The 19,987-nt window shown below is 47.3% G+C and overlaps 1 protein-coding gene across 1 annotated transcript in view; it reads right to left on the bottom strand.

The window, feature by feature from the left end:
• Positions 1-19,987, bottom strand: part of CDON (cell adhesion associated, oncogene regulated) — a 116,048-nt gene that overhangs the window by 86,591 nt on the left and 9,470 nt on the right. The window contains exon 2 of the mRNA XM_083713443.1: positions 12,291-12,341. The gene's annotated coding sequence lies outside the window, so the exon portion shown is untranslated. The remainder of the gene's footprint in view (positions 1-12,290; positions 12,342-19,987) is intronic.

The raw sequence follows: 19,987 nt of genomic DNA on the forward strand, positions 1-19,987 counted from the left end.
GGGATGTCCATGAGCAGACTGCTCTTTTCTGTGCTTATACTGTAGTTAGATCATGCTTGCACTGCAACATGGAGGTTGTAGTGTTTGTCCACACTGTGGATGTCATTATAGGTGAAAATGTTGAGAGAATGCCTCTTAAACAACCACAGTTTTAGGGGGCGTCCATGAGCAGACTGCTCTTTTCTCTTTACAAGCATTCAAGTAAAATTCTCTCTGAATCAGAGGACTTTCCTTTCCCAGTACATTTTGCCCTGCAGTTTAACGAGCAGAAGTGTTCCCGGCAAATGACCGTCAGGTGTAAGCCTAAAAGAGGTAGTCCAAAACTAGACAAGACGTCATTCATGCAATTTGCAATTTCTGGAATCACTTTTTAAAAAGTTAACAGCAGGTGCTGAGTCCCAGACCCTGGCCAGGAAGGAGGGGGCTTTAACCCTTTGCCGCCCACTGTGGTCCTGATCCAGATCGCCTGCCTCGTGCCTGCCGTTTGCATCAGAAGGAAAGCTCCCATTTGTACTAAGGGGAGATTTAGGGGCTGCCAGCCCAGTTACACCTGGCATTTGCAAAGCATAAATCACAGAGGGGAAAGGGGGCAGCTGAAGCACATCCAATGACCCATTGGCGTCTACCTATGATGGAATAGAGGCCTCTCTCAGCCACCCGGGGGCCATCTCCGAGAAATGCCATTTTGGAGTTAAGAAGGACTGCAGCTCAGTGGTAGAACACCTGCTTCGCATGTAGAAGGTCCCTGGTTCAGTCACTGGCATCTCCTGCTAGGACTGGAAGAGTTCCTTGTCTGAAACCCTAGAGAACTGTTGCCAGTCAGTGAAGACAGTGCTGAGCTGTTATTCAGTATAACACAGCTTCCTCTCTCTGTGTGTGTACACCCACCCTGCTGGATCAGACTCAAAACCATGGGCGTGGGGGAGACAGGAAACCCACCTGTCATCATTCTCTATCTAGCAGATTCAGAATGAAATATCTCAACAACAGTTGTTTTAAATTGCTTCCTTTTGACCCCAAGTGCTCATAAAAACCTGTCAAAATCTTAAAGCCATTTGACAACTAGGAAGCTAAGTAAAAAATTAACACCAGGGAGTATCTTTCATGCCGTTAACGAGTATATTTTGCAAAATTACAAAGAACGTGCCTTTCCCCCATCTTATCTTTTTTTTAAAGTCTAAACTAAAACAGGGACGCGGGTGGCACTGTGGGTTAAACCAGGGCTTGCCGATTAGAAGGTTGGCGGTTCGAATCCCCGCGAGTGGAGGGTTAGGTCTCGTTGCTTGGTCCCTGCTCCTGCTTCAGCTCTTTCAACTGCTCTTTGCTGAGTTTCTTCTGCTTCCCCATGGCATACCATAGTTCAGCTTCGGAGTCGAAGCTCAGTCGGGTTGCCGGTTGCATTGCTAGAAATGTGCCACAACGTTATCCAGGTGACCTATGGCTATGCCCATGCCAAAGGCCTATTAAGTCCAGCATCCTCCTTCCTCCATTGGCCATGCAGATGCCTCCTTCAGTCCCATGCGGACAAAACAAAGACTACGGCCTTCCCCTGCTGTTGCCCCACAGCAAGGGGAATCCAGTGGCAATGCTACTTCTGAACATGAAGATTTGAGATGCTGCCAAGGGCCGGCGTGGTTGGGCATCCACCCTAGATGGGAGCGCCCTGACAAGAGCTCTCCTGGGCCTGCTCCCCTACCTGTAGCCTGCTTGAGCACCAGACGCCAAGACAATGGCAGTGGAGAGAAAGAGGACAGGAGATGCCACTGACCGCTTGTTCACTGGATCTCTGCCTGGCAAACAAGGAGGCAGTAGCCATGATGAGGGAGAATGGTGATGAGCAGGTAGCCTCACAAAGGATGCGGGGCCTGTGGCAGGTGTCTTGCCCAAGGACCAGGTGGGGGCCCGTCCCGTTTTGCCGCCTGAGGCGAAACGAGAAGGTGCTGCTCCTCTGTGGCTACTGCCCTGCAACCAAAGCTCCACTTACTGGAGTCATGTGGTGGTGTACATGGTTCTTCCCCTTCCTGATTTAATCCCCACAACAACTCTGTGAGGTAGGCTAGCCTAGGAGGCAGAGAAAGGCCCAAGGTCACTCAGTGAGCTTCATGGCTGAGTAAGGATTTGACCCCTGGTCTCCCAGGTCCTACAACACTCTAACAACTATATTACACGGGCTCTTTCTTTTCGGCAGCTTCTTTATGAAGCAATATTTGGGTGGTTTTGCATGTGTGTTGTATCTTCTGATACTTATTCACTCATTTTCAAACAACATCTCTCTGTTGTGTGAATTAAGTCTTCTTTTGTACACCTCCCTGGATTCTTTTGATAAAGAGCAGTAACAGAAGTATTAAATCCAGGGCTAGCTCTGAATTGACCCTTTTGAGTTCCGCCTGCCCAGAGAAAGATGTTCTCCCTTTTGTTCTCCCTTCTCAAGTTCAATACTTGATGCTTGCCAAAAGGTAAATAGTTCTGTTCCCCCACCACATCCGCCTGCCCTGCCGCCATGGGACTAAAAATAGTGAGAACTGGGGAGTGGGGGTAATTTTCAGCCAACCTGGTTTTCATTGCAAGAGGAGAGTCTAATTTATTCTGACCTGTGCCCATTCGCTTCCCATTACTGATTGGAGCCTTTAAACTCCCTTTCAAGCTTCAAAAGAACAAAAAAGGAGGGAGAAGTAACTCCAGCCCCCCCAACCTTTCGCAAGGTCACGTTAACCAGTTTGCTGCTCAGAGATGGATATGATCGGAGTGGGCTGGATGGAATCACACGAGAGAAGGTGGCGTGGTTTGAAGGGCACAAAGCTCTGCCCATTTGCAGAGCCATAAACAGAGACCGTGATGCACACTGGCTAGGAATGGCAGATAGAGGCGACCATTTCCAGAGGGACAGTGCTGCGTCACTCTAGTGTCCAAGTCGTTGGTGCTGACCTTTAAAGCCCTTAATGGCCTCGGCCCAATATACCTGAAGGAGCGTCTCCAGCCCCATCGTTCAGCCCGGACAGTGAGGTCCAGCTCCAAGGGCTTTCTGGTGGTTCCCTCCCTGCGAGAAGTGAGGTTACAGGGAACCAGGCAGAGGGCCTTCTCGGTAGTGGCGCCCGTCCTGTGGAATGCCCTCCCATCAGATGTCAAGGAAATAAACAACTATCTGACTTTTAGAAGACATCTGAAGGCAGCCCTGTTTAGGGAAGTTTTTAATGTTTGATGTTTTATCGTGTTTTTAATATTCTGTTGGGAGCTGCCCAGAGTGGCTGGGGATACTCAGCCAGATGGGCAGGATAGAAATAATAACTTTTTCCTCCTCCTCCTCCTCCTCCTCCTCCTCTTCTTCTTCTTCTTCTTCTTCTTCTTCTTCTCCTCCTCCTCCTCCTCCTCCTCCTCCTCCTCCTCCTCCTCCTCCTCACTTTGGAATAGCCAGTGTCAGCACATGAGAAGCTTAGAGGTAGCTGGAAATAATTCTTAATTTGCATAAAGAGCCAGCATGATATAGACTAGGCAGACCCGGGTTCAAGTCCCCATTCAACCATGAAGCTTCCCTTGGAACACTTGCCATCTCTTACCTTAACCAACCCCAAAAGTGGAGTTATATGCTAGCAGCAAACTCAGTATAGGTCGTAGGGGAGGATGCTTGTTTCGTTTTCCATCAAATACATACTGGTATACTGTTGTACCTTGGAAGTCAAATGGAATCCATTCCAGAAGTCTGTTCGACTTCTAAAACATTTGGAAACCAAAGTGCGGCTTCTGATTGGCTGCAGGAAGCTCTGATTGCCAACTGGACATTCGGCTTCCAAACAATAGTTTGCAAACTGGAACAGTCACTTCCAGGTTTGTGGCGTTCAGGAGCCAAAACATTCAAGAACTAAGCTACGATTGTAGAAGGTACGACTGTAGAAGGTTCTTGGCAAATTGTCAAGCCAGTCCATTGTGCAGTTCATACAGCTAGAATAAAAATACGGTACTTTCAAAGCTGCTGTTCCATTATTGTGTCTCTCATTAAGGTTTTGCCTCAAGTGATACCCAATAGGCAGCAGAGCTCTTTGACAAACAAATGTTATTGTTTCTAAATGATTCTTAATGTTTCCTGGACGGGGGATTCACCTGCAGGGACAGAGGCAGAGACCCTGGCCCCACAAATAAATGGGCGAGAAACAGCAATTGCAATTTTGCGAAGACACCGTGGCAGAAAAACGAAAGGAGTGGATTGACTTAAGGGGAAGCACCTTGGATGCAAAGGCTGCATACACACCATATATTTAAAAGCACGTTCTCTCACTCACCCCTCTTTGAATCCTGGGAACTGTACTTTGTTAAGGGTGCCACAAACTGTAGCTCTGTGAGGGGCAAAATGAGAGATAGCCCACCCCTGGGTGCTTCACTAGAACTATTGAATTTCAGCCTGTTGTGTAGTGGTTAGCTCATCCCCAATAAAAAGGGCCAGCCCTAAATAGGACAGGGCATGTTTTAAAAACTTTTACTTTTCAGCTGGGGTTCAGCTAGAATATGCCCACAATAAAAGACGCATTGAGTAAAACTGCTTCCCCGGTGACCACTAGGTCATAATGCCCCATCCAAATTCTGCGACAATAAGAACCGAATGCCACACCCAGAATAAACGGTGCACATTTTGTAATTGCCTATCTGATTCTGATTTATTGCAGTGTTTTAGGTTCTTTTTGCTACAAAATGCTGTGTTGGGGGATTTTTTAATTTACTTTGCTTAGTATGGACATTCTGCATTTGCACAGATTCTCAGAATACACACAACCTGTCCTTTTTTTTCCTGGGGGGACGCAGAGGTACGCATACCCCTAAACATGTTGTGAATCTAAGTTTGGCCTCATTGAGGGGCAGTATTTCAATATGAGTAGGAAAATGAGTAGGAAAAAAAGCACTGGACACAACCCATCCACTGTTTTGCTGTGCTTTCAGCAGCTGCCACCCACCGATTTTCATGGTGCTGATGTCCATGAGCACTAGAAACTTAACAAAAATAAAAGAGACTATTCTCTGAAACAAGGGGGGGGGACATTTGGGGCAGACAATGGAATTATCAAAGCTAGTTGGGTTTGTTTTTTTAAAACCAACCAACCTTGGGTTATGATAGTGAGTCCAAATTAGTCACTGAAAGGCAAGATCTATTTTAGATAAAGCCTAAACATGCCATGGATAGTGGTACATCGGGTTAAGTACTTAATTTGTTCCAGAGGTCCGTTCTTAACCTGAAACTGTTCTTAACCTGAAGTACCACTTTAGCTAATGGGGCCTCCCGCTGCTGCCGCACCGCCAGAGCACAATTTCTGTTCTCATCCTGAAGCAAAGTTCTTAACCCGAGGTAATATTTCTGGGTTAGCAGAGTCTGTAATCTGAAACGTATGTAACCCGAAGCGTATGTAACCCAAGGTACCACTGTATATTGTTCAGTCACCGTTTCGATCCGCACAGCAGAATTTAGAAGCAAATAATTTAGAAGTGAGAGTTGTACCCTTGGATGTTGCGATGGAGCAGGATTCCGGGTCTCTGCCGGATCCTTGTTTTGCACCCAGTATTCACTGCGCCCACCTCAACGGAAACCAATCCAGGACTTTCCGTGTTTTGTTCTCCCTAGGAGGGACATGGCCCTCGAGCCACAGCGAGGATCATTTTTCTCCAGATGACCCTCCATTTCAGTAATATGATAGTCCTGTCATGGTTCCAAGCCCTGATTTTGGCAGAACAAAGCCACAGTGCATCTTTCACTCCTCCAGCCAGGGAATGCAGCTGCGGGTCAGAGCGTGACCAATCAGGAATGAACATTTGGAGCGCATCTAATGCAGTTTGTACAGGGAGCCTTTCATGCATTCATGGGAGTGAATCTCACAAAGCAGAGCTGACATTGCCTTGCTCTTCCAACTTTGATATCTCACACCCTGCTCTGGGATAATCCGGCAGGACCAGACCCAGCCCAGCTGAATAACAGCAGTGTCCTGGCTGGAGCGCTTTTAACGCTGAAAAGCAATCTCGCTGAAGATGACGAAGGCTGACTCTTCATTACACTTGGCTGTACGCGGAGGAGCCTCGTTTCTGACCCCCCTTCCTTCCCCCCAGGAGAAACGAGGAGCCTGAGAACCAGTCTCGACCCCAGCTCGGCCCAGAGCTGAAAAGCGAGCCAAAGTCTGGAGCTATGTTTCCGCTACCTTCCCGCAGAGCGCGAGATTGATGAGAACAGGAGTCCATAATCAACTTGATCCGACCCCTGTCCTGTACCATGAGGGCCCCTTAAAGAAACACTGTCACATTAGAATTAATGATTTTTTTGTTGCCGGGCCCAGCCTGCCAATCCTTAGCAATTTAAAAGCATGCTGCCTCAACAAGGCCACTTTTTAATTAGCCGGCAGAAGGGGCGGGGCTCTACACACGCACACAATCCAAAATAATCAATTTCAAATTGCCAAAGCCAGATCAGCATGGGGGCAGCACGGGGGTGAGGGGTAGGGGCGAGGAGGAAGGGGAACAATGCCCACACTCCCAAATCATCCTGTCTCCCCGATTCAGGCACCATTCTTGCTTCTAAGCTGACTCGGCTGCAGAGTCGCCCTTGTTCCGCGCATTAAAAAGCAACAACCACAAAACGCAAACACACACACACACACACACCATCAAAAAACCCCAAAACCAAGCACTCGGGTAAATGGCCTTTGTTTGCTGCGGACAGATCGCTTTGTCACCTCAAAGAAAGCGATCTTTAAACTTTCAACAGATTGTAAATGGGCAAGGTAATTTTTAATGCGACACCCTCCCCGCTTTTTTCACACACCCCCCCCTCAGCCCACCCTCTCGCTCCCAGCCTGACATGTTCGGCCGATGTCCTCCTGCGGTTTATACACTGAGGTTTAGATTTCATGACCTCTTTGTGGAGAGTATATCTGGGGACGCGGTGAAATGAAAGGGTTTTCGAGATTTCCAGTGGGAATGCGAATATTATTCCTGGCCGGCTGCCCGTTACATTATGGCATTCTTAGCGACATGATCTGATACGGCATAATGATTGAGACTTGTATGACGGAGCGTTTTGTTTTGCTTTTTAATGGGAAGGGGGCACCAAAGCAGGAGGGACCGCTGCTTTTCTGCAAGGTGAGGGACAGGAATCATTCGGACGGTGGATTCTGTATTTCTCTGTGTTTAAATGTGTGGCATGTGTAGGTTCTTCCAGACCTGCAGAGGCCTTTTCTGGAAGGAGGTGTCTCCTTTGGAAACCTTCCTTAGATATATGAAGGTTAACATAGGAGACAGCAAGGTCCATAAAACTTTAATGTAACTTTTACGCGCTAACAGCTTCTGTGGTGGCAATAAAAACCATATCAGTCAAATTGTTGGTGCCTAAGAAAACACAGCTGCTTTCATGCCACACCAGAGCACTTGCAGGAGAAAATTTATTGTGGCTGAATAAAACACAATACAGACCACAGTCATTCCTGGTGTAAATCTGTTGCGTTCGGCGGAGCCGGACCAGCCACATCTTTGGCTCACTGTTTGTAGTGATGAAATGAAGAGGGGCTTGTTTGTTTTTCTAATTAAATGAAAGGCAAATGGTGTTAATAATGCTTGGGGCCAGATCATAAGACATGGTGCGCCAGAAAAGAGACTACAGGTAGGAAATACCTACTGTATGCAAAGAAGAGGTTTTGCACCTGCACAGCATGACAAACCAATATAAAGGTAAAGGGATCCCTGACCATTAGGTCCAGTCGTGGCCGACTCTGGGGTTGCGGCGCTCATTTCACTTTATTGACCGAGGGAGCCGGCGTACAGCTTCCGGGTCATGTGGCCAGCATGACTAAGCCACTTCTGGCGAACAAGCAACTAATTCCAATTCCACTAATTCTGTGTTAGTCAGTTGCAGCAAGACTCAAACCTCCTAAACAGCAGGAGATTTATAGCATTTGGGGGCCCGTGCTTATGAACGAATCCCATTTTCTTAAAAAAAAATCTTTTTGTCATAATGATGCCATCATCACATTTCAGTCCAATACAGATGTGCATTACAAACACACAAACACACACCCTAGTTTGTTATATAACTAATACATCCAAAGTCTCAGCCCAACTTTATAGTTAGACTGTTTTACTCTAATTGTCACACAATTAGTGTACCCATCATAGCTCAGTTGGTTAAGAATGAGACTAATAATCTCAAGGTTGTGGGTTCGAGACCCATGTTGGACAAAAGATCCATACATTGCAGGGGGTTGGACTCGATGACCCTCGTGGTCCCTTGACACGACAAGCGACACCCTCCTTCTCAAGGCCACACCCCTCATTGGCCTTGCTTCACACCTCAAGTTTTATTACCTAGCTGGAATGCATCCTTGAACTCTAATCGTGCCTCTTGCCTGTCTGGATGGAGTGCAGAGGTATACAGGTAATTCATATTTGTTGCTCTGCCCACCACTGGCATGTGGCCTCTAGGAGGTTGCCTCGAAGGGAATGTGGCCCCAAGGTTGGAAAAGTTCCCCATCCCTAAGCCGAAAGACCAAGGAGGGAATTCTGCTATACAAAAGTAGGGCTATGATGAGCAACCAACAGCCCTACGGCCACACACAGACCTTAGCCTGATTTCAAAAGTCCTCTGCAAGTGATCTGTTCAGACCTTTCACAAGATGTCTGACCCCCAGCTGACAGCTGGGCAGTGAAGAGACTGGGGAGGAAGAAGAGAGAAAGGTGTTCAGTTCAAGCTCCTGTGTGCTGGGCTCAGGGGTAACCCGTGAAACACAGTCCAGGACCAGTCCAGAATCCAAAGGTTCCACTGGGAGTCAGTCCAACAGGGTCAAGGCAGGACACGAGGCAGGAAACTGTTTCTCCCGAAGGTGAGCACTCCTCCTGCGAGTACTCAGGTCTCTCCTTCTCTCAGACCTTAGCTTCTGCAGCTCGGGAGACGTCGGTGGGTTATTAGACCCAGGGGCCGCCTCAGCCTCCCCTGACCCAACAGGTAGTGGAGCAGCTGTAAGTGATGGCCCAGCTGAAGGCAACGAGGTAATCTCCACATCTGGAGCCAGGGCAGGCTCAGGCCCCTGTCTCGGCTCAGCTGGTGTTTGTTGCAGGGGAATCTGTGCAGACTGGGACTCTTCAGGATCAGGCCCCAGACTTGGTTCAGATGATGCCTGAGGCGAAGGATCCGGTGCAGACTGAGACTCCTCTGGTTCTGAATTCAAGCCCGAGTCCCAGGCCATCACACCCTGTTAGCTTTAACCACCACTGCCTTTGGTCCTTCCCACCAACAACTCGTGGGTCCTGACCTTCAACAGAAAGGTTCTCTGTCCATGAAATAAAGAGACTAGCCTTTGACTGGTCTGTAGAACAGAACAGATGCAATGTCGGAGCCAAGCCAGTCCCTGGAATGTCTTTTTAAAACAAGGATGTGCAAGGAAGCTCCAACCCAGTCAACCTCTCCATGGGAAGAAGAGCACAGCTTGTGTAAACAGCTTGCTCTGTTGCCTGTGGTTTTCATTATGAGATGCTTAGAGAGGGTGAGCTGTGTTTTGCTTGGGGAACTTTCCAGGTCAGGAATAAAGGAGGGTCCCTTATTTTCCCATCTCAGTACCTAGTGACAGGAATTGCTGTTTTAATTGCAGAAGGCAGATGCAATTGGGCCATCTGTCTTGGGCTTGGGAAGCTCGGCCGACAGGCAGGAACGCGAGGTTTGCCTTGAGAGAAGCAGTAAGGATAAGCACGTGAAAACAGAAGAAGGATGGCTCCTTAAATGATTAGCCAAGCGCGGTGAGTCCAGCTGGACTTTATCAATCACTGTCAGGCTTTTGTCCTGCATGGCGGTCAGTTGACCATGAGGGTAAGGGGCAACTGCAATGAGGGTTATTGTTTCAGGGAGATTGTTGCCAGTTCAGCTAGTTGATTATTGCAGATGGTGCCTGCTGTCCAAACAGCATTGGTGCCTTTTCCCACTGGCAAGATCCAGGGAGCAAAGGACCTGGAAAAGGTGAGTATTCAGATCGAACCACAGGCAGATGTACAAGATCAGCCAGGAGCCAATCGACAGAGTCGAAGCCAAGGAGCAAGCTTGGGGACTCAGAACCAAGGAAACCATCGGACACCAAGGAATACCATGGAAGACTTAAAAGCTACAGGAAACAGGACAGGAACTTTATTGCCTCTCTCCAACAGGAACAGAGCAGCAACAGGAATTGCCTGACTCCACCCAGAGACAGGTCAGTTCAGCGCCACCTATTGACTAAACTACATAATGACACTATCCACACCAGGAACCAGTAGAATCAAACGCAAGCCTAGAAGAAAGCAGGTGTTGTTGTTAGAATTCCTGATCTATGATTGCAGTCATGGGATGTTTGTCTATCACATGACGGTGTATGTTTTGACTCCACAGAGTGGGAAGTGACGGAGACAGGAGGTTTGTGTTACTGTGTTCCATGAAGTGTGACTATTGTCTTTTGTTCTTTTTCTCTTTGCTGTCTGATGCTAGAGAGAGAGGGAGCCCTGTTGCAGTGCTCTGTATATGTTTATATGTAAATAAAGTAGATTAGCCAAAATGTTGAGTTGCTGAGTTCTGTTATGCAAGGTGCAAAGACTCTGCAGATCCCTAAGTGTGCAGGTGTTTGTTGGCATCGGTCGCTGTGATGTTCGGGCAGAAGAAAGCTTTTGAAGCTCCCGAACGATCAACCAGGAGGGAGAGAACATGCCAGTCGGGCTTGTATCTCTGCCAGGTTCCTACTTGAGGGTAGGCTGAACTCCTGACAGTTGGAACCAAAGATAAGTCCAAATGCAGGGCTGCAGGGCACAGGTGCAGAGCATGCAAGGCCACATCAACACCAGGAATGTCTTGCTGCTCAGGTGAAATAAGAAGGTGCCCTGTGACCAGCTTGGGTGGACAGAGCTAGTCCAGGGCCTGAGAGTACTAGGCAAATGCTTCAGCCCATCGTTCTGTAGTTTACCTGGTGATGCACCTGCACAAAAATCTGAATTGAAGATGGGGCAACTCCTAACCATGACAAATAGCATGTGCTTACAACTCCTTTTAGGGACACGGGTGGAGCTGTGGGTTAAACCACAGAGCCTAGGACTTGCCGATCAGAAGGTCGGCGGTTTGAGTCCCCGCGACGGGGTGAGCTCCCGTTGCTCATTCCCTGCTCCTGCCAACCTAGCAGTTTGAAAGCACGTCACAGTGCAAGTAGATAAATAGGTACCACTCTGGTGGGAAGGTCAACAGCATTTCCATGCACTGCTCTGGTTCGCCAGAAGCGGCTTAGTCATGCTGGCCACATGACCCGGAAGCTGTACGCCGGCTCCCTCGGCCAATAAAACGAGATGAGCGCTGCAACCCCAAAGTCGGCCACGACTGGACCTAATGGTCAGGGGTCCCTTTACCTTTACTTTACAACTCCTTTTGGAAGGAGAGCAGCCAAACCACCTCCAAAGCTGACTAATAGGTGTGGAAGGGTAGAGGACCATTGGAGTTTTCTTTCCCTCCTTGCCCAGAAAACTCCTCCTTGGGACCATGGAAACAGGGCAGGGATGTGGAATAGCTGGCTTCTCCAGCCCCTGCAAGCACAGGAGCGAATTGAGACTTCTATCCCAAGCAGCAGGCTGAGTAATTCAGTAATGACTTGATTTTTTCCACTGAAGTTGAAGGGAGCAGATTTCTGCTATTTGACAGAGTGTGGGAAGGTCCCCCCCCCCCCGAATTTGGAGAATGTGGCACTTCGAGGAGAGATTAGCCTTGCTGCCTGCCTTGTGGTCCTGCCACCGATTTCTGGCACAGGCTGTGAAGCCCATGACAGGGGACTAGCAGTCCTTTCGGCAGCATTTGAACTAAACCCGCATTAGCTAGACAAATAAAGAAATAAACAAGTAGAGGAGGGAAGATTCTGTTTGCACAGCCGTGACCTAAAGTCGGCCATTTACGCAAGGTCAGGAAAAGAGGCCTATTTGGTCTCAATCCCCATCCACTTCCAGCCCAGCCCACCCCCCCCCATCCCAGGCCCCATCTGCAACAACAAGTAAAGGAGTGTGAACGCTTTGCCATAATAATATCCCTAACCTTGCCCTGAAATGCTTATTGTTAGATTATTATCAGCAGTTAGCACTTACCCGAAAGAGATCAAGGCAGCAGGCTTCCCAGGGGACCTCCCAGATGTGTGTGTGTGTGTGTGTGCTGGGGGGGAGGAAACACTGGACAGGGTCACTGGAAGCATGCCTCGAGGTGGCAAAAACGAAGAGTTTACCCAAGGAATTAAGCGGCAATTGGGAAGAGAGGGAAGTAGCAGCATCCACGAAGGCAGACTTACCGTGGCAGGCTACCGTTTCTGGAATGGTCCAGTTTTGCCAAGGAAGTCTCTCTGTGGAGAGCAGAGAGAAGAGAATCAGCTGTGTGGTACCCAGATGGCAGACACCTACACTTGTCGCTGGAAGTTGACACACAAACACATACGCCCCTATGTGGTGTTTCCACGCAAGGATGCTTCCATGACTTGTGAGCGTAACTGGGAAGGAAAATTCTACCTCACCATCGCCTCCAACCACTTCGCCTGATTCAGGTGGAAGAAAGAACTAAGTGCCACCTACACTCCAAATATCCCATGGCAGCTCCCAGCAGCTTCCTATAGATGTTAACAGCATGGGGGACAAGATTCAACCTTGCAGGACAATAGAGAGCAGCTGAGGTGGTGCTGAACACTAACTTGTCATAAATGTATTTTCTGCAAGTGGCTCTGGAGGCAGGAGTGGAATAATAATAATAATAATAAATTATTTATACCATGCCCATCTGGCTGGGTTTCCCCAGCCACTCTGGGCAGCTCCCAACAGAATATTAAAAGCACAATAAAACATCAAGCATTAAAAACTTCCCTAAACAGGGTTGCCTTCAGATGTCTTCTAAAAGTCAGATAGTTGTTTATTTCCTTGACATCTGACGGGAGGGCGTTCCACAGGGTGGGCGCCACTACCAAGAAGGCCCTCTGCCTGGTTCCCTGTAACCTCACTTCTCGCAATGAGGGAACTGCTAGAAGGCCCTGTGAGCTGGAAGTCAGTGTCCGGGCAGAACGATGGGGGTGGAGACGCTCCTTCAGGTATACTGGACCGAGGCCATTTAGGGCTTTAAAGGTCAGCACCAACACTTTGAATTGTGCTTGGAAACATACTGGGAGCCAATGTAGGTCTTTCAGGACCAGTGTTATATGGTCTCGGTGGCCACGCCCAGCCACCAGTCTAGCTGCCGCACAATGTCCCCAAGTTTCTACCTTCCTGAGGTTGACAGTTTCAGGAATTGTCGAGAGATCAAGGCTTGTACTGCCCCATCTCTCTCCTGATCAAAGCAGTTTCAGTGCCATGATCAAGCCAGACTAGAACAGATCCAAGTACGCAGTTTTCTCCAAGCATGCCTGAAGCTGGACTGCTACCATCTTCCCTAGCATCTTGCCCCCAGAAGACCACCGGGCAATGGTTATTTTAACATCTTGGGGTCCACGGAGGTCTTCTTAAGGAGGAGGCACACCACTTCCTCCTTCAATGCCGATGGCATTTCCTCCTCTTCCATCTGTGAAACACTAATCACTCTCTGGACTCGCCCGGTCATCCTCTTACAGGTAGCTCTAAGAAACCAAGATGGGCAAGGGCCAAGGACCAAGCGGTCGGCTGCACTTCTTTAAGCAGCTTGTCCACCTCCTCAGACCATAATAAAAAAACTGATCCAATGTGGATGGAACAGACATTGGACTTGCTCAAACACTGGTATCCAACTCTCACTGAACCTAAGCACAGTCCTGTGATTAAAGTTAAAGAATCAGAGGAAGAATAGTTGATTACTCAATATAATAGACATTAAATCTGCATAAATTTCAGACCCTCCAAGTTCCCCGCTTTTCCTTAGGACGTCCCTATTTTCATTGGAGAAATGTTGGAGGGTATAGAGTTATTTCAAAAAGTAAAAATCCGGACACAAAAGTTGTTGAACTTTTTGGGGAGCGAAGTTGTCTTTTTTGGGGGGGGGGTGCAAAGCTGTTGAGTGGTTTTTTTTTTGCAAAACTTCAAAGAATGAAAAATGAAGTTTTGGAGCAATTTTTATGGAAATTTGCCAAAAAATCAACACTTCTGACATGGGTTGCCATACGCTCCCAGTTTTCCCTGACATTTCACCGCTTCTCCAAAATTCTGCCTGGACACTATTTTCAATGGATGAATCCCGGATATGTCCGGGATCCCAGACGTATAGTAGCCCTATGTTTGTAGAAACAGAAACCCCATAGTTGTGTGTGATTGGAATGCACGCTTCTCTGAAAAAGAAAGATTAGTCTCTATTGCTCCACCTACTTTTGCCTCTGGCCCCACCCACTGTTGCCTGTGGCCATTCCCATCAATGGTGTGCAGTCCCTGCAAGGTTGCCCAGGAGGGCATGCAGCTGAAAAGCATTCTCCACTTCTCAAAAACCACTTGACCCTCTACAGCTTTAAAGAACACACCCACACCACACATTTAAAGCATACTAGTATCGCTTTAACAGTCATGCTCCTCTCCCCACCAAGAATCCTGGGACCTGTAGTTTTACCCTCCCCCATGGGGCTACAGTTCCCAACACCCTTAAAAGCTGTGGCTGCCAGGATTCTTCAAGGAAAGTCATGTGCTTTGAATGTTTGGTGTGGATGTGGCCAGGGCCATTTAAAAAGTAAGAACCTGCTACCTGATCAACCAGACACACACTTTTAGCCAACCAAAACGTTTCTAGCAACATTAATTGCATAGCTGTTTCCCTTTTTTTAAAGGGAAATTCCCTTATTCCGAATAGGATTCCTCGCAAGAAAAGGGAAAAGTTGACAGCTATGAAATTGCACCAATTCACCAGCAATTCATTGCAGCCCTTTTTACAGATACAAAGAAGTGAAAGAAAACTTTGGTTTCTTGTATGAGTGGGGTGTGGGTGAGTTTCCATCAGCTTAGCCAGATTGATTCGAATGCTGTTGGCGGGTTACAATCAAAAACAAGCAACCACACCGTAGGCCAACCCCCAACCTCTCTCTCCACCAAAGGGATACAAGCGAATAGTAAAGAGAACCCACACAGGTGATGCTGACACAAAGCCCCACGCATACACTAAGTAGAACAGAAGCATTGCCACCTGACCCCCACCCCACTCCCCATTCCCCCCTCTACCTCTTTCCCCCTTTTCTTCCTAATGTAATACTAATGTCTCAACAAATGAAACTGATCTGTAGAAAATGTAACTTGAAAAAGAGACATTGCACATACCGGTACTTTCGTAAACCTATACACACACACACACACACACACACACACACACACACACACACACAGTGGATGCTCGGGTTGCGAACGTGATATGTATGGGAGGCACATTTGCAACCCGCAGCGCTGCATCTGCGCACACACGGGTTGCGATTCGGCACTTCTACACATGCGCAAAGTGTGTTTTAGCACTTCTGCACACGCGCGACCGCCAAAACCTGGAAGTAACCCGTTCCCGTACTTCTGGGTTTCGGCGCGTCCGTAACCTGAAAAAATGCTAGCTGAAGTGTCTGTAACCCAAGGTATGACTGTACATATCTATCTCTATCTATCTATCTATCTATCTATCTATCTATCTATCATCTATCTATCTATCATCTATCTATCTATATCTATCTATCATCTATCTATCTATCTATCTATCTATCTATCTATCTATCTATCTATCTATCTATCTATCTATCATCTATCTATCTATCTATCATCTCTATCATCTGTCTATCATCTATCTATCTATCTATCTATCATCTATCATCTATCATCTATCTATCTATCTATCTATCTATCTATCTATCTATCTATCTATCTATCATCATCATCTATCTATCTATCTATCATCTATCTATAGATATATATAAAGAAAGAAATAAACCCTTCCATGCTTCCTTTGGCTCCAGTGAAGCCTTAGCAAGAGGCCCATTTCAGCGTTCATCCTTTAGCCTGGTTGCTTTCCTTGCATCCAATGGAGTTGTTCTTCTGGTTTTTAACCAACACTGTCAACAGGGCAACAGCCCTGCGTCCGTAATTGAGCTCATTTGAAAAGCAGTCATCATATTAAAATTGCAGCTGTCATTTTCCCCACGAGCTCTGCTTCCTGAGCTCTTGTGAGCAGAGCAGTCCCCCAAAACTCCCTAAGGCATACCTCAGCTTTGAAGCATGCAAGGCAGGAAATTAAGAACTGTCTTCAAACAAAATCTCTCGACTCCTCCAGGAATTGAAAAAGAGACAATTTCCTTACTGTCTCCTCTCCTTAAACACAGAACAGGATTAAGGTAATCTGGGGCCTTAGGACCAGCAAAATATGACAACCCCCCACCCCAATAACACCCCCTCCCCAACCTCTGCCCTACTTTAGAGCATTTGGGGATATTTTTCAGAACTGAAGGAGGGAACGAGGCCGGCGAGAGAGATCAGAGAATAATCACTGATAGGGTGTTCTTGCATATATGATACAGAGCAGCTATACGTCTGGCAGTGGCATCAAAGTTTTTGCAGGAAAGGTTAAAAACATAGCCTAAGCACAGCTTCAGATAGTCAGAGGCATCAATGCTTCTGAAGACCAGTTGCTGGAAACCACATGAAGGGGAGAACGCTCTTGTGCTCAGATTCTGTTTGTGGGTTTCCCATGGGCGTTTGGCTGGTCACTGCGAGAACAGGGTGTTAGGAGGAAGTTCTAGGTATGGAGAGGTAGAGCCAGCAGGAGAGCCCAGGAAAAAAAGAAGAGGCAGAGGACTGAGAAGCAAGAAAACCAATAAAAGATAGTTGGGAGAGAGTGCTCCACTGGAGGTAAAGAAAATGGGAGGAGGAGCTGGAAAAGGTGACCAAAACTGATAAAGAAAATGGGATGTGTTGAGATGCGCAGGACTCCAGAAGCTGGGGAGGTAGAGAATCATAGGGTTGGAAAGGATCACAAGGATAATAATAATAATAATAATAATAATAATAATAATAATAATAATAATTTATTTATACCCCGCCCATCTGGCTGGGTTTCCCCAGCCACTCTGGGCGGCTTCCAACAAAGTATTAAAATACAGTGGTCTGTTAAACATTAAAAGCTTCCCTAAACAGGGCTGCCTTCAGATGTCTTCTAAAAGTCTGGTAGTTGTTTTTCTCTTTGACATCTGGTGGGAGGGCGTTCCGCAGGGCGGGTGCCACTACCGAGAAGGCCCTCTGCCTGGTTCCCTGTAACTTGGCACCCGCCCTGCCACCAGATGTCAAAGGGGCTGGATTATAATTGGGGGGGGGGGAAATGAACCAATTCCTGAGTTAGTTAGATCTGCCTGTCATCAATTCTAGTGCCATCTACTGGTGGTCTCCCGGTCTTCCATCCTACCAGTCCCAAGGGTCACTAGCCATTACAGTGGTACCTCGGGTTACATATACTTCAGGTTACATACGCTTCAGGTTGCAGACTCCGCTAACCCAGAAATAGTACCTCGGGTTAAGAACTTTGCTTCAGGATGACAACAGAAATCGTGCTCCGGCGGCGCAGCAGCAGCAGCGGAGGCCCCTTACCTAAAGTGGTGCTTCAGGTTAAGAACAGTTTCAGGTTAAGAACATACCTCTGGAACGAATTAAGTACTTAACCCGAGGTACCACTGTACTGATTAACAGATAACATGAAGCAGTACATTCATGAAAAGAAGCTGTGAGACTCCTAGCCAAACCTCAAACCAAGATCAGCCAGAGGTTTGTACCTGCACTGCAATGATCCATCAAATGCACATGTAATTGGCATTTATTTACAACATATTGTAATGTGTGCAGAAGTGACATCTCTTTTGTGGCTTTCAGATCTCTCTTCCCTGCTGAGCATCCTGACAACCTGTCTTTAAAATTCATTCTCCCTTTAGCTCAACTTCCTCTGTCAAATGATGTTCTGTGTACAAAGCGCGGTAAACATCACTCCCAAACAGTTAAAAACGGCTTCCCAATTTCAGGGCCCTAAACCGTCAAAGTCAATTTTCTGTTTGGCCCTTGTAGCAGCCTTAGAATAGCACCGCCTCCTGCAACCTGGTGCCACACAGATGTTTTGGACCACAGCTCTCATCAGCTCCAGCCAGCCCAGCTGCTGTCCGAAACATCTGGAGGGCTCCAGCTTGGGGAAGGCTGACATGGCATTACACTTCCCAGTCCCAAATAAGAGTGTTCTGCTCTTTCCCTTCCATTGCCTTTAGCACAGCGAAGGAGACAAGTCAAACAAACAAAAGTTATAGAAACTCAGTCTTCTTGTTTATGAAGTAAAAACAATGAAAGTGTCACTGGATTGTAGCGAAAGAGAAATATTTATTCAACAGGCACATTACACAGCCAAAAAGGCCACACACACCAAAAAACGGTTTCTTAAGAAGCTGCTCCTTGCCTCCGGCATCTTTGCGCCCAGCCGTGTTTGCATCCTGGTAGCCATGGCAACAAAGCCTCACCTCCAGGCCTCCCTTATTCTCTAGCTCCTCACTCCTGGTCTATCTTCCCTTTGTCTCTGGCATAGCCTCTGACCAAGGCAGGTTTCTGCTGACTGTCACAGCACCGGACTGATAACCTTTTTGCACCGAAACACACTTCCTTCCTATTCTTTACCTGTCAGCCACTGCCCAGTTGGAGCAGCAGCAGGTTGCCAAGGGGATTGGGAGACTGGGCATTCCGGTGTAATTCAGTTACAGAATCAAAGATGGAATTCCTGTTCTGCTTAGCATTAGCCATTAGCCACAACCGCCAGTCTGTTCGTTTCCAAAGCTGGCCTGACATATTCTGCTCTTTAGGAAAAAACAGTATATGGTGCCTTATCCCACAAATTGAAATTCAAAGCACCCAAGCCCTTTCAAATTATTTTGACACTTGACTCTCTCTCTCTCTCTCTCTCTCTCTCTCTCTCTCTCTCTCTCTCACACACACACACACACACACACACACACAAACACACACACATGTACTTATGTATACAGTATATAAATTCCTGGATTAAATACAGTTTATGGGCTGTATGTTGGTTACTTACACCCTAGCTTATTTCTGGTCCACTGTCCCTCAGAACTTGTGGGGGCCTGGACTATATTTTGAATTTTTTTTTTTTAAATGAACGAATTTCTATGTCCCACAAATAACCCAGAGATGCATTTTAAATAAAAGCACACATTCTACTCATGTAAAGACACGTTGATTCCTGGACTGTTCATGGGCCAGATTGAGAAGGCGATTGGGCCAGATCCGGCCCCCAGGCCTTAGTTTGCCTACCCATGTCTTAGGAGGTCCATGGATCCTAAATGACAGACCACAGCTCCATCTCTGAAGGCATCTTTCACTTGAAGTACTGTCTGGCTGGTCCAAGTTTGTTGTCAAGTTGTTAAGGGTGCTGGGAATTGTAGCTCTCTGAGGGAGCCTTAACAACTCTCAACACCCTCAACAAACTCAAGCCACGACTGTTTGAGTGGTATAACAGTGCTTTTAATGGTGTGGATCTACCTAATTGGGCCCAAGTTGCCAATTTACAGTTAGTATCTGGAGAACATTCTGAGCAGGTACACAGGCCAGCTGGTCTCCATGTTCTTTGCTCTGGGGCAAGGTATTTCAGTCATAGTCATTATTTCAAAATTTGCACATCTATACACATAAATTCGCAGATGTGAATTTTATGCAGCTCTGCATCCTCTTTCCCTCTCCCTCTCTTCTTTAAAAAAAAAAGAAGGTAAAGGACCCCAGACATTTAAGTCCATTTGCGAATGACTCTGGGGTTGCGGCGCTCATCTTGCTTTACTGGCCAAGGGAGCTGACGTTTGTCTGCAGGTAGTTTTTCTGGGTCATGTGGCCAGCATGACTAAGCCGCTTCTGGTGAAACCAGAGCAGCGCACAGAAACACCCGTTAACCTTCCCGCCACAGTGGTACCTATTTATCTACTTGCACTTTGATGTGCTTTCGAACTGCTAGGTTGGCAGGAGCTGGGACTGAGCAATAGAAGCTCACCCC

Source organism: Podarcis gaigeae (genome assembly GCF_964106915.1).
Source record: "Podarcis gaigeae genome assembly, chromosome: 15".
NCBI lineage: Eukaryota > Metazoa > Chordata > Lepidosauria > Squamata > Lacertidae > Podarcis > Podarcis gaigeae.